A 12,478-nucleotide genomic window follows, 5' to 3' on the forward strand; every position below is an offset into this window, starting at 1 on the left:
CAGTGAAATGATATTTCTTAAATTTGGATTTTCATTACCACCATTAATAATAGTCTTGTACCTATAAAGGAGTTTTTAAGCGAATGACGCATTTTCTGTTGAAGAAATTTCTTTGTGGAGGAACCATGAAAAGAACTTTTACATTAACTTTAAGAGAGAATCTTGACTAAAGTTTTATATATATATATATATATATATATATATATATATAAACGTTATATTCAGAATTCTTTCAACAGCGAGCCTAGCAAGAAGAAAAGGACTTGAGAGTTATTTTTAGAATTTTTTCCAACAACGAGTCTAAGAAGAAGAAAAGACTTGAGATGTTATTTTCAGAATTATTCCAACTACCATTCATGATGGAGGCCTGAAAGTATAGTGCAGAAAGAAAGACAAGAGGAAGAAGATGATGATATGGCTGAAAAAAAAGAAAAAAAAAAAAGAGTTAATGCTGTGGTTTTTTTCCCCCCTTTAATAAGAAGAGTTAATGCCTAAATCAGTAATTTCAAGGGGGTAATAGAGATGGTTTCAAGTTACACCTGGTGTAACTTCACAAAAGTAGCACTTTTGTGAACCATTGATTATTATTAAATCTAAGGGTCAAAAATACACTCATAGTAGTATCATTATTACCTCCTAGAAATTTGTGATTTAAGCATTAACTCTTTTATTAAAGAGGAAAAAAAACACAGCGACTCTTTTTTTAATTTTTTTGTCCATATCATCATCTTCTTTCTCTTGTCTTTCTTTTTGCACTATACTTTCAGGCCTCCACCATTCATAAAATTCTTAAAGTTGGGTCAGAAAGCAGCCACAGAGCTTCTCTTTAGTTTATTCGTCTTTAATGGTAATTTCATAGTTGACGTTGAGGAGACCACATGTGCTCTAAAACTATTGTAGTGAAAAGATATTTCTTAAATTTGGATTTCCATTTCCACCATTAATAATAGTCTTGTATCTAGAAAGGAGTTTTTTAGCGCATGGTGCGTTTTCTGTTGAAGAAATTTCTTTGTGGAGGAACCATAAGAAGAACTTTCACATTAACCTTAAGAGAGAATCTTGACTAAAATATTTTGTTTATATATAGAGACGTTATATTCAGAATTCTTTCAACAGCAAGCCTAGCAAGAAGAAACGGACTTGAGAGTTATTTTTAGAATTTTTTCCAACAACGAGTCTAAGAAGAAGAAAAGACTTGAGATGTTATTTTCAGAATTATTCCAACCACCATTCATGATGGAGGCCTGAAAGTATAGTGCAAAAAGAAAGACAAGAGGAAGAAGATGATGATATGGACGAAAAAAAAAAGAGCTATTGCTGTGGTTTTTTTTTTCCCCCTTTAATAGGAAGAGTTAATGCCTAAATCAGTAATTTCTAGGGAGTAATAGAGATGGGTTCAAGTTACACTTGGTGTAACTTTATAAGAGTCACACCTTTTGTGAACCATTGATTATTATTAGATTTAAGGGTTAAAAAACTCTCATAGTAGTATCATTATTACCCCTTAGAAATTAGTGATTTAAGCATTAACTTTTTTTATTAAAGGAAAAAAAACACAGCATTGAATACCTGTAGTCGATACTCTTCAATAAAGAAAGGAAAACATTGTCCTATACTCTTCAAAAAGCTCCCAAATCACGCTAAACCAATGTAGTCAATACCGTACCGGCCAATTTGTACCGTACCTGTACATATAATGTAAAACATTTAAAAACAACTTATTCCATTTTTATGGTCATGCTAAGCTGAAATGTCATTAATGATAGAAGACTAGCATTGAACACATGGCAAGATATTATTGGACTAGAGGACTATTGTTCATATTAATGAGTGCTCTTAAGGTATTATACGCACTGATTACCTTATAATATAATCAAAATTAAAAATAAAATCAAACACATGATATGTTATAATTAGCCGAGCATAAACTAGAATATAAAAAGTAGGATTGAGGATTCTTATTAAAATTTATTTTCCAATGAGTTGACAGTTGACACCCATTGTTATACAAAAAGAGTTGGGTAGAAAAACAAATAGCACTAACGAGTTGGCACCATTATTATACGAATTAATCAAAGAGACATGAGGTAGTGGGGGAGAAGAGACTAATTTTTGGGGTCGCCTATTAACAAAAATTTAATTTAAAAAGTTAATAAAAGTCTTCCACTTCCATTACAATTTTTTGATTGAAAGAAAAGAAGACTCATTATTAGTCCAAGTCTCCCACTCAAGCAATGAAAACTGAACGCAAATGGAGGGAAGAAAAAAAAAAAAAACTTTTTTGGTGCGTCAAACAAGTCCACATACAGTAGTAGACTGTTTTGTAAAGCACAAGTTTCCGAAAAAGTCAAGTTACCATGTCAAGCAATTCGATCTAGAAGAAGTGTTTAAGTCTTAACCATTAAATTGAGTGATTAATCCAAAATTCACATATATCAACTGATCTAATGAGACACTAAATAAGTGATAAAAAGAAAAATCTAATATTGTCAGGCGTCATCTAAAATTTTCTAAGCTTAAAATCATATAAGGGGATTAACTATTAAATTAAGAATTGTCATGTTATTGATATTTATTTCTAATAAAATGCAAAATTATAGATAATTATCAAGAAATGCATGAATTCTTTGAATTTTTAAATGGAGTACTTTTGAAACTTTTGATAATTGAGTTTTAGTTAGAGTGGTATTTTAATTTGTTTCTTAAAATGTTAGTAATAAAGTTTCACTTATAGTAATCGATATTAAAAATTTTATAATTTTAATGTACTGATAATTAATGAATCTCATAGTAAAATATGTCGTACAACCTATAATACTTACATTGAGTCAAATAGTGCAAGCCCAATGCGAATCACAACTTTTATTATTAAAAAAAATAATGGTAGATTAAATAGGAATATAAAGACAAGACTACTAAGAAAAAGGTCAGAGCAGTGGCTTTGATATTATGTTAGAAATACTGAATTCAATAGTATTGCATTTCTCAATTAAAGAATATACATGTGTGCCTTTGTATAGGAGGCATAGGAGTGTTGTACAAGTAAATGTGCAGTACAAGAATGTGTGTTATATAAGTAATTCAGTTGGGCCTAAAGCCCACAACACTATGCACATTAACACTTTAATTTTACACTTGTTTGAACAATGTAATTTAACTTGCAATTCATAGGAGACGCTTTATGTTCCCTTCAAAGTTCCAATAGCAAAGGACTTTGGAAACTGGAATGCTCTAGCATTTCATTTTTTCTATGTCAGTCCTGCAGTATATTAGTTTGCATAGGTTCACTTGGATCATGAGAAGCATGAGGCAACCCATGCAAGTCTATTTTGTGCTCTACTTTTTGTGTTGTATATTCTCCATCTTTGTAATCACAACAGCAGTAGACACCATTGTTGTAACTCAGTCAATAAGAGATGGTCAGACTTTAGTTTCATCGGGTGGGAATTTTGAGCTGGGATTCTTTAGCCCAGGTAATTCCCAAAGTTGGTATATAGGAATATGGTACAAGAAGATATCTACAGTGACAGTATTATGGGTTGCCAACAGAGATACCCCTCTTAACAATACAACAGGAGCTTTCAAACTTGTGGACCATGGAATTCTTGTCCTTATGGATGAAGCTGACAATGCCATTTGGTCTTCCAATTCATCAAGAGCAGCAAGCAACCCAGTTGCGCAGCTTCTGGACACAGGAAACTTTATAGTGAGAGATGGAAATAGTGATGCAAAAAATATAATTTGGCAGAGTTTTGATCATCCAACTGATACGTTTCTGCCAGGTATGAAGTACGGATTAAGTTTGGTAACTGGCTTGAATCTAGTGTTGACATCATGGAAGAGCCCTGACGACCCTTCAGGAGGTGATTATACTAATCAGCTTGATCCAAATGGATTACCACAGTTTCTTCTTAGGGAGGGACCAACAGTGTTATTCCGGTCAGGACCATGGAATGGTTTACATTTCAGTGGTATGCCTAATTTGCAACCCAACACAATTTATAAATATGAATATGTTTCCAATCCCGTGGAGACTTACTTTACTTATCAGCTTATTAACGACTCAGTTGTTTCAAGGATGGTTTTAACTCCCGATGGTAAATTTCAGCGGCTTATATGGATTGATAGAACACAGAGTTGGAGCCTCTACTTAACGGCACAAGTGGATGGCTGTGACAGGTACGCACTATGTGGTGCATATGGTAGTTGCAACATCAACAACTCCCCAGCTTGTGAGTGTTTGACAGGATTTGTGCCAAAATTTCCAAAAGATTGGAATGGGGCGGATTGGTCACATGGATGTGTACCAAAGACACCTTTAAATTGTGGGGCTGGTGAGGGCTTTCTAAAATACTCTGGAATTAAATTGCTAGACACAAGGCAGTCCTGGTATAACAGGACCATGGACCTTGATGAATGTAGGGATGTGTGCTTGAAGAACTGCACCTGTACAGCTTATTCTAGTTTGGACATCACTGGAGGAGGAAGTGGTTGCATATTTTGGTTTGGAGAACTGATTGATATAAGAGTGTACACTGAATATGGGCAAGAAATTTTCATTAGGATGGCTGCTTCTGAATTACGTAAGCTTCATTTTTCATAGTCTTAAATATATTTTGTTTTGAGTCAAAATTTGTAAATGAGGCCAATTGAAATATAAGCATATGGAAACAGAAAGAACAATTAGAAATAAATCCATATGTGAGAAAATGATAAAGTGATTTGAGAAAATTATTTTCCATAATGCTAATGCTAATTTCTTATATTGAATTTGTTAGAAATACTGAATTCAATAATATTGTATTTCACTCAGAAAGAATATACATGAGTGCCTTTATATAGGAGGCATATGAGTGCAGTACAAGTAATTATGAGTGTAGTACAAGTAAGAGTGCTATACAAGTAAGAGTGCTAAACAAGTAAACTAGTTGGGCCTAAAGCCCACAACACTATATATGTTAACAGCCCCCCTCAAACTCAAGATGGATGTGAGACCAACTTGAGGTTGTCAACCAAAGTACGAAGGCGTTTCTTAGGATGTGACTTGGTGAAGATATCTGCAAATTGATCTGTAGAGGAGACTGAGATTAGCTTGAGAGCACCATGGACAAGATGATAACGGATAAAATGACAATCGATCTCGATGTGTTTAGTCTGTTCATGGAAGACATCATTGTGAGCAATATGAATGGCACTTTTGTTGTCACAATAAAGAGGAGTAGCAGAGGATGTCGACACACCTAAGTCTTTGAGAAGCCATCGTAGCCAAAGAAGCTCAGATGTGGTATCAGCAAGGGCACGATATTCTGCTTCAGTACTAGAACGGGCCACATGAGTTTGTTTCTTGCTTCGCCAAGAAATCAGAGAAGAACCAAGAAGAAAGCAATAACCAGTGGTGGACCTGCGATCAGTGGGATCTCCTGCCCAATCAGCATCAGAAAATGCACGGAGAACAAGAGGAGACCGAGCAGAGTAGAAAAGACCATGGAAGAGAGTGCCCTTTAGGTACCGAAGAATGCGCAGAACAGCAGCATAGTGAGTCGATCGTGGAGCAGACAGATATTGGCTCACCTGGTGAACAGCATAGGAAATGTCTGGACGAGTAACAGTGAGATAAACTAGGCTGCCAACTAAGCGTCTGTAAAGAGAGGGATTAGACAATGGTTTCCCCCCTGAGGGAGTCAGATGCGCATTAAGCTCGACTGGAGTGTCAACAGTCTTGCTATCAGTGAGTCCAGCTCTAGACAAGAGTTCAGAGGCATACTTGGCTTGAGTAATGTAAAGTCCATCTGTAGAATGAGTGATTTCAAGACCCAAGAAGTAGCTGAGATGTCCAAGATCTTTCATCTCAAACTGCTGACTGAGAAAATCTTTGAGTTCTTGAATGCCACTGAGGTCATCACCAGTTATGATCATATCATTCACATACAGGAGAAGTAAAATAGTGCCTTTGTCAGTGCGACGAAGAAATAAGGCAGAATCATAATGACTGGCCATGTAACCCAAACGAGAGATGGTAGAGCTGAACTTGGCAAACCAAGCACGTGGAGCTTGTTTAAGACCATAAAGTGCACGTCGAAGGTGACAAACCTTGTTTGATTCAACAGAGAGACCAGGAGGAGGTTGCATATAAACTTCTTCACTCAAATCCCCATTAAGGAATGCATTTTTGACATCCATCTGGAAAAGATTCCATTTACTGGCAGCAGCAACAGCTAAGAGGGCACGAACAGATGAGATACGAGCAACCGGAGCAAAGGTCTCTTCATAATCAATCCCATACTCCTGTGTAAAACCTTTTGCAACAAGACGAGCTTTGTAGCGCTCAATGGACCCATCAGAGCGAGTCTTAATCTTGTAGATCCACTTACAACCAACCACAGATTTCCCAGGGGGGAGAGTGACCAAGTCCCAAGTATGGTTTTTAGATAATGCATCAAGTTCCTCTTTCATTGCAATCTGCCATAAAGGGTCAGTGGAAGCCTCACGATAGGTGTGAGGCTCGTGCAATGTAGCAAGGGCAGTGTAACAATGATAGTCAAGTAAATGTGCAGGAATGGACCTTACCCGAGTTGAGTGACGAGGTAGAATGTCTTGTACATGATCTTCAGGCGGAGCAGGAGCAGGGGAACCAGGATCAAGGTTGGGTAGCTCGTCTTCAACCTGTTCATTAAAAGGGGAACTAGGAAAGGGATCAAGGATTTCTGGTGGTTGGACAGAGAAGTTAATAGGAGAATCAGGAGCAGCTACAGAAGGATCAGGATCAGCTATAGGAGGGTCAGGAGCAGCTACAGAAGGAATTTGCGTCTCATCCGGAAATAGATCTAAGACAGAAGAGGAAGATAAAGAAGTACGGAAGTGAGAGAGCTCGACAAAGAGGCGATGTTCCCAAAAGACAACATTGCGGGAGACACGAAGACGATGAGAAATATGATCATAACACCGATACCCCTTTTGAGTTTCACCATAACCTAGAAAACAACAAAGTCTTGACCTAGGCTCGAGTTTGTTGTGCTCATGTGGCTGAAGAAGAACGAAACAAGCAGAGCCGAATGAGCGTAGGTGGTGATAGTCTGGAGGTGACCCAAAAAGGCGCTCATATGGAGTTTGATTTTGGATGACAGGACTGGGGATGCGATTAATAGTATGAACAGCATGAAGAGCAGCTTCGCCCCAAAAAGGAGCAGGAACTTTGGCAGAGAGAAGAAGAGCACGAACAGTGTCAAGAATATGACGAAGTTTTCGTTCGGCTCTACCATTTTGCTGAGAGGTACCTGGACAAGTTAGTTGATGAACAGTGCCATAAGAATGCAAAACAGCTTGGAAAGCATATTGAGTGTACTCAAGAGCATTATCAGATCGAAAAATTTTGATACGTTTAGAAAATTGAGTTTCAACCATTTTTGCAAAATTAGAATACACTTGCAATAATTCAGAACGATGTTTCATATTAAAGATCCAGCTATAGCGAGAGTAATCATCAACAAAGATAACAAAATATCGAGATCCACCAATACTAGAGACAGAAGAAGGTGCCCAAACATCTTAATGTATAAGGTCAAAGATATCAGTGGATATAGATTCACTAGAATTGAAAGGCAAAGCTGGTTGTTTTCCTAATTGGCATGAAACACAATCAAAATTTTCTGTAGACACTGAACCTAGCAAACCTCTAGAAGCCAATTGTTGTACACGGGAAGAAGATGCGTGACCAAGTCGAGCATGCCAAAGAGCAAGAGAAGGAATAGAGGAAACTGGCAAGCTCGCGGCAATAGAAACAGGAGCAACAAGGGGAAGACGAAGGTTGTCCACGGGATACTTACGCCCAAATCTGTGACCGGTCCCTAGCTCGTGTCCCTTCCGTGTATCCTGCACAATACACCCGGAATAATCAAATATGATTCGATAACCCAACTCAGCTAATTGTCCCACAGAAAACAAATTGTAAGAAAGGTCAGGAACATTAAAGACCCCAGAAACGGAGAAGTTGGAGGTTGAAACGGAACCTATATTATGACCAGACATTGTGGAACCATTTGCTGTGTGAATAGTAAGAGGGTGTGGTGCAGGTTTAAGTTCAGAAAATAAGGACGAGTGAGGTGTCATGTGATTGCAACAAGCAGAATCCATAAGCCAAGAGGAAGGAGACATACCGGACAAAGCTGAGACAGAAGAGGAATAAGATGCATTACCAACCATACGAATGACATTGGCGATGATGTTTTTAAGGTCATCTGTGGTCATGGTGAAAGTGCGACCTGAAGACTTAGACTGTGCAAAGACGGGAGCCATTGGTTGGACACTCTCAATGTTAGCAATAGTGGCAAAAGAACCTGAAACAGCTGATTTATTGCGCTGAAAGCAAGTCTTAATATTATGGCCAAAACGTTTGCAAAAATTGCAAAAGCGTTTACTAGATTGTCTGCGATGATTGTTGCAAAAGGAAGAAGACCTGTCCTTATTCTTCATTTAGAAGCAAAATATGCAAAAATGGATTGCAAAAATGAAATCTACGCGAAAAACTGAGTAAGGAGAACCTGGCCCGAAAAAGTCAACTCCAGAAAAGTCAACGGTCAAAGTCAACGGTCAACGGTCCAAGTCAACGGTCAACGGTCAAAGGTGACGTCAGTGATGACGTGGCAGGCTGACGTGGCAGCTGACGTGGCAGCTGACGTGTCTAGGGCTGACGTCAGCAGGACGGACCTGGCGCGTGACGGCGCGTGACGGCGCGTGGCAGCGCGTGGCGACTCAGATCGGCGCGTGGAGGCGCGTGGGCGCGTGACCTTTAGGGCAGAACCTTTGGGCGGCGCGTGAGGGCGCGTGGAGGCTCCGATGACTGTAAGGTTTTCACGAGCAGGCAGATCGGAGCAAGACGATCTTCGTGGTACCTTCAGAAAATTTTTCGGAGCAATATTCAAGGCGGTGCCGAAAAAGGGCAGTGGTCTTTGCAGTGTTCGGACTCCACAACGGCGGCTGCTGCAGGTCCGGAACCTGAGGACGATGTCTGGAAGACTCGAAGGTTCAACAGCGAAAGGCTGCGGCAGTTGTCGTGACAGCGGAAGCAATATTGAGAACGGAGTTACACCAATAAAGACAAGACTGCTAAGAAAAGGTCAGAGCAGTGGCTCTGATACCATGTTAGAAATACTGAATTCAATAATATTGTATTTCACTCAGAAAGAATATACATGAGTGCCTTTATATAGGAGGCATATGAGTGCAGTACAAGTAATTATGAGTGTAGTACAAGTAAGAGTGCTATACAAGTAAGAGTGCTAAACAAGTAAACTAGTTGGGCCTAAAGCCCACAACACTATATATGTTAACAGAATTGATGATTGCAGCGGCATATAGAAGCTCGAAAAGAAAGAAACAAGCGAGGATCATTGTTATTGCTTTATTATCATTTGTAATGGCTCTCCTTGGCCTATGCTTGATGCTATATGTCTTGAAGAAGAAGCCTAAAAGAGAAGGTAACACATTTAAAAAATACCAAAATCAGGTTTGAGCAGTGAAAAATTGTATTAAAAGGAAGGATGACTAATCTGACAACCACAATCCCAAATCAATACTATTTCATATTTTGATTTCTAATTTCTTGTCCAACCTCATCTTGGCAATCATTATAGGACGTTTTTGTTTTCTTTACCATGTCTTGGATCAATCAGTCATTGACTGGAATAATCTACCTCGTAAGTGTTCCACGGGTTTTTAAAATTTCAACATTTTTAAAATATATGTATTCCTTCCTTATTTCATATGTGCTCCATTCTTTGCAGGAATTATTTTATACAATCCGGGACCAATACAAGACTTCACCACTGGAAGTGAGAATGACGATTTAGAGCTACCATTATTCAGATTTGCCACAATAGCTTATGCCACAGATAACTTTTCAGTAAAAAATGTGCTTGGAAAAGGCGGCTTTGGACAGGTTTACAAGGTATCTAAATAGAAAGACTGCTATACAGTTCCATAAATATGGTTGGTACTATCCACTCTACATAAAACCAATTTCAGGCACCAAAATAGTATTTCTGCCCATGAACTTAGTTCCTCTTCAGTAGTTTTGTTGATAACTTCTCCTTAGTAAAGCAAACTATATTATTGAACTTACCTAATATTTCAGTAGCAGTTTGCTTTCTGAATGAAATATTAACTTATGAGTCTGTTAATGTGAAATTTACAAGAAATTCTGTGCATTTGGTGCATGTACGAGTATCAGTAATTAACTAAAAGGATGACTTCTTTTTCAGAAATATGAAATTAATGTCTACACAAACTATTTTTTTATTCTATTGTTCATAACGTCATCCAGGTGGGGGTTATAAATAGTCTTTTCTGCACATAGAACTTTTTTCAGACATTTATAAATATGAACGCATGCATACAAGCAATATATGTAAGTTTATAATATCCCCTATAGCTGAACGTTTGTGACTGATGCAAATTAATAATGATATACAGGGCATACTAACAGAGGGACAAGAAAATAAAGAAATAGCTGTTAAGAGGCTCTCAGCATATTCAAGACAAGGACTCCACGAATTCAAAAATGAAGTTTTGAGCATTTCCAAGCTTCAGCATCGTAACCCATGAAGATTTTAGGATGTTGCATTCAAGAAGAAGAAAGAATGTTGATATTTGAATACATGCCCAACAAAAGCTTGGACTCCTTCATTTTTGGTTTGGGTCCATCAAGATAGTAGCTTATTTAGACTATAAATTTATCTAGATTAGCTTTTAAGTTCTGCTACTTCTGGTTGAATTAATGTTTAGACCAGTCATAGTTTTGTAGATCTTCATGATGGAAATTGCACCAAATAGCAATTTTCCTTACTGTTTCACTTGAATCAATATTTCTATACAGATTGTGGTCGTAGATTTTGCTATGATTGTTACCTTTGCAGCCACTTGAAATTACTTGTACAGAATGTCCATGTTAGCAACGTTATTTGATTTTAGGTTGAATGAATATTTAAATAATTGACAGCCCCAGCTTGAATTAACTTTGATGTTAAACTTGCAAATCCAAATCGAAGCATATTAATAGATTGGTCTAAGCGCTTCCACATTATCAATGGGATTGCTCGGGGGCTACTTTATCTTCATCAAGATTCCAGATTGAGGATTATTCATAGAGATCTAAAAGCTAGTAATATTTTACTGGACTATGAGATGAATCCAAAGATTGCTGACTTTGGCATGGCTAGAATTTTTGGAGGAGACAAGACTGAAGCAAAAACGAGCAGAGTGGTTGGAACATAGTAAGAATCTCCATATATTGTAATTGCAACCGCTATCCATAAACATGTTCATTTAATGAATAATTTTCTGCAGTGGTTACATGCCTCCGGAGTACGCAATTGATGGACTCTTTTCAGTAAAATCTGATGTGTATAGCTTTGGTGTTTTGGTATTAGAGATAGTGAGTGGTAAGAGAAACAGGGGATTCTGTCATCCAGACCACGATCTTAACCTTCTTGGACATGTAAGTGATGTCAACCAATATAATCCCTTCTGGTTTTGTTTTGTTATTTTCTGTTTCAAATTTTCAGATGAGTGATTTTGGCCATATTTTGCTAACTTTTAGGGTTTCAATATAATCTCTTTTCCCCTTGAACTTACATTTACAAGTGATCTAAATTCTCAGGCATGGAGACTATACAAGGAGGACAGGCAATTGGAACTAATTGATAAATTATAAAATGAATCGTGCAACCCAAATGAAGTGTTACGATCAATTCATGTTGGTCTATTATGTGTACAACAATGTCCAGAATATAGACCAACCATGTCTACAGTGGTTTTGATGTTAAGTAGTGAGACTGCACAACCTGAGCCTAAAGAGCCTGGTTTTTACACTGGAAGGTATCTATCAGAAATGGATTCTTCACCAGTCAAGCAAGAAGAATCTTCAACAAATGGACTAACAATTACATTGCCAGTGGCTCGATAAAGTATTTGCCTATAAACATGTTTCAATGTATTTATGGAGATTTAAAGTGCACTATATACAATGGTATGTTATTCCAGTTTTCACAATTTGAGGATCAAACCAAAATTATGGCTTTAGTGACTTATACAATATTGTTCATACTAAATTATGTATGCGTTTAGCTGGTGAAAGTATTTTCAATGATTGGAACTTCTCTACCTGATTCCCAATTATCAAATTTTACATTTCGGATTATAAAAGAAAACGTTGTTTGCTATGCTTAGTTGGGAAAATGTTATTTTTCTAAATAAAAATCTGTACTTCAGAAACAACTTTGCATTTTCTTATGGAAAAATATCATGTCATTGATTCCCATTGAAGCTAAAGAAAAGCCTCGAGCCTAAAATATACCCACTAGACTCTGAGCACATGCTTACGCTCATGCTCAGAGACGCTTCTATTATAATTTGGGTAAAGGTTAATAATTTGCCTTTATTATAATTTAATAAATATTTTTTTCCAAACAAATAAAAATGATAA

General features: G+C 37.4%; 1 pseudogene; it reads left to right on the top strand.

Moving 5' to 3' along the window:
* The first annotated feature begins 3,295 nt into the window (after positions 1 to 3,295).
* LOC142633311 (G-type lectin S-receptor-like serine/threonine-protein kinase At4g27290) lies at positions 3,296 to 11,959 on the top strand (annotated as a pseudogene).
* The last annotated feature ends 519 nt before the right edge of the window (positions 11,960 to 12,478 follow it).

The sequence above is a fragment of the Castanea sativa genome, chromosome 5 (genome assembly GCF_040712315.1).
Source record: "Castanea sativa cultivar Marrone di Chiusa Pesio chromosome 5, ASM4071231v1".
NCBI lineage: Eukaryota > Viridiplantae > Streptophyta > Magnoliopsida > Fagales > Fagaceae > Castanea > Castanea sativa.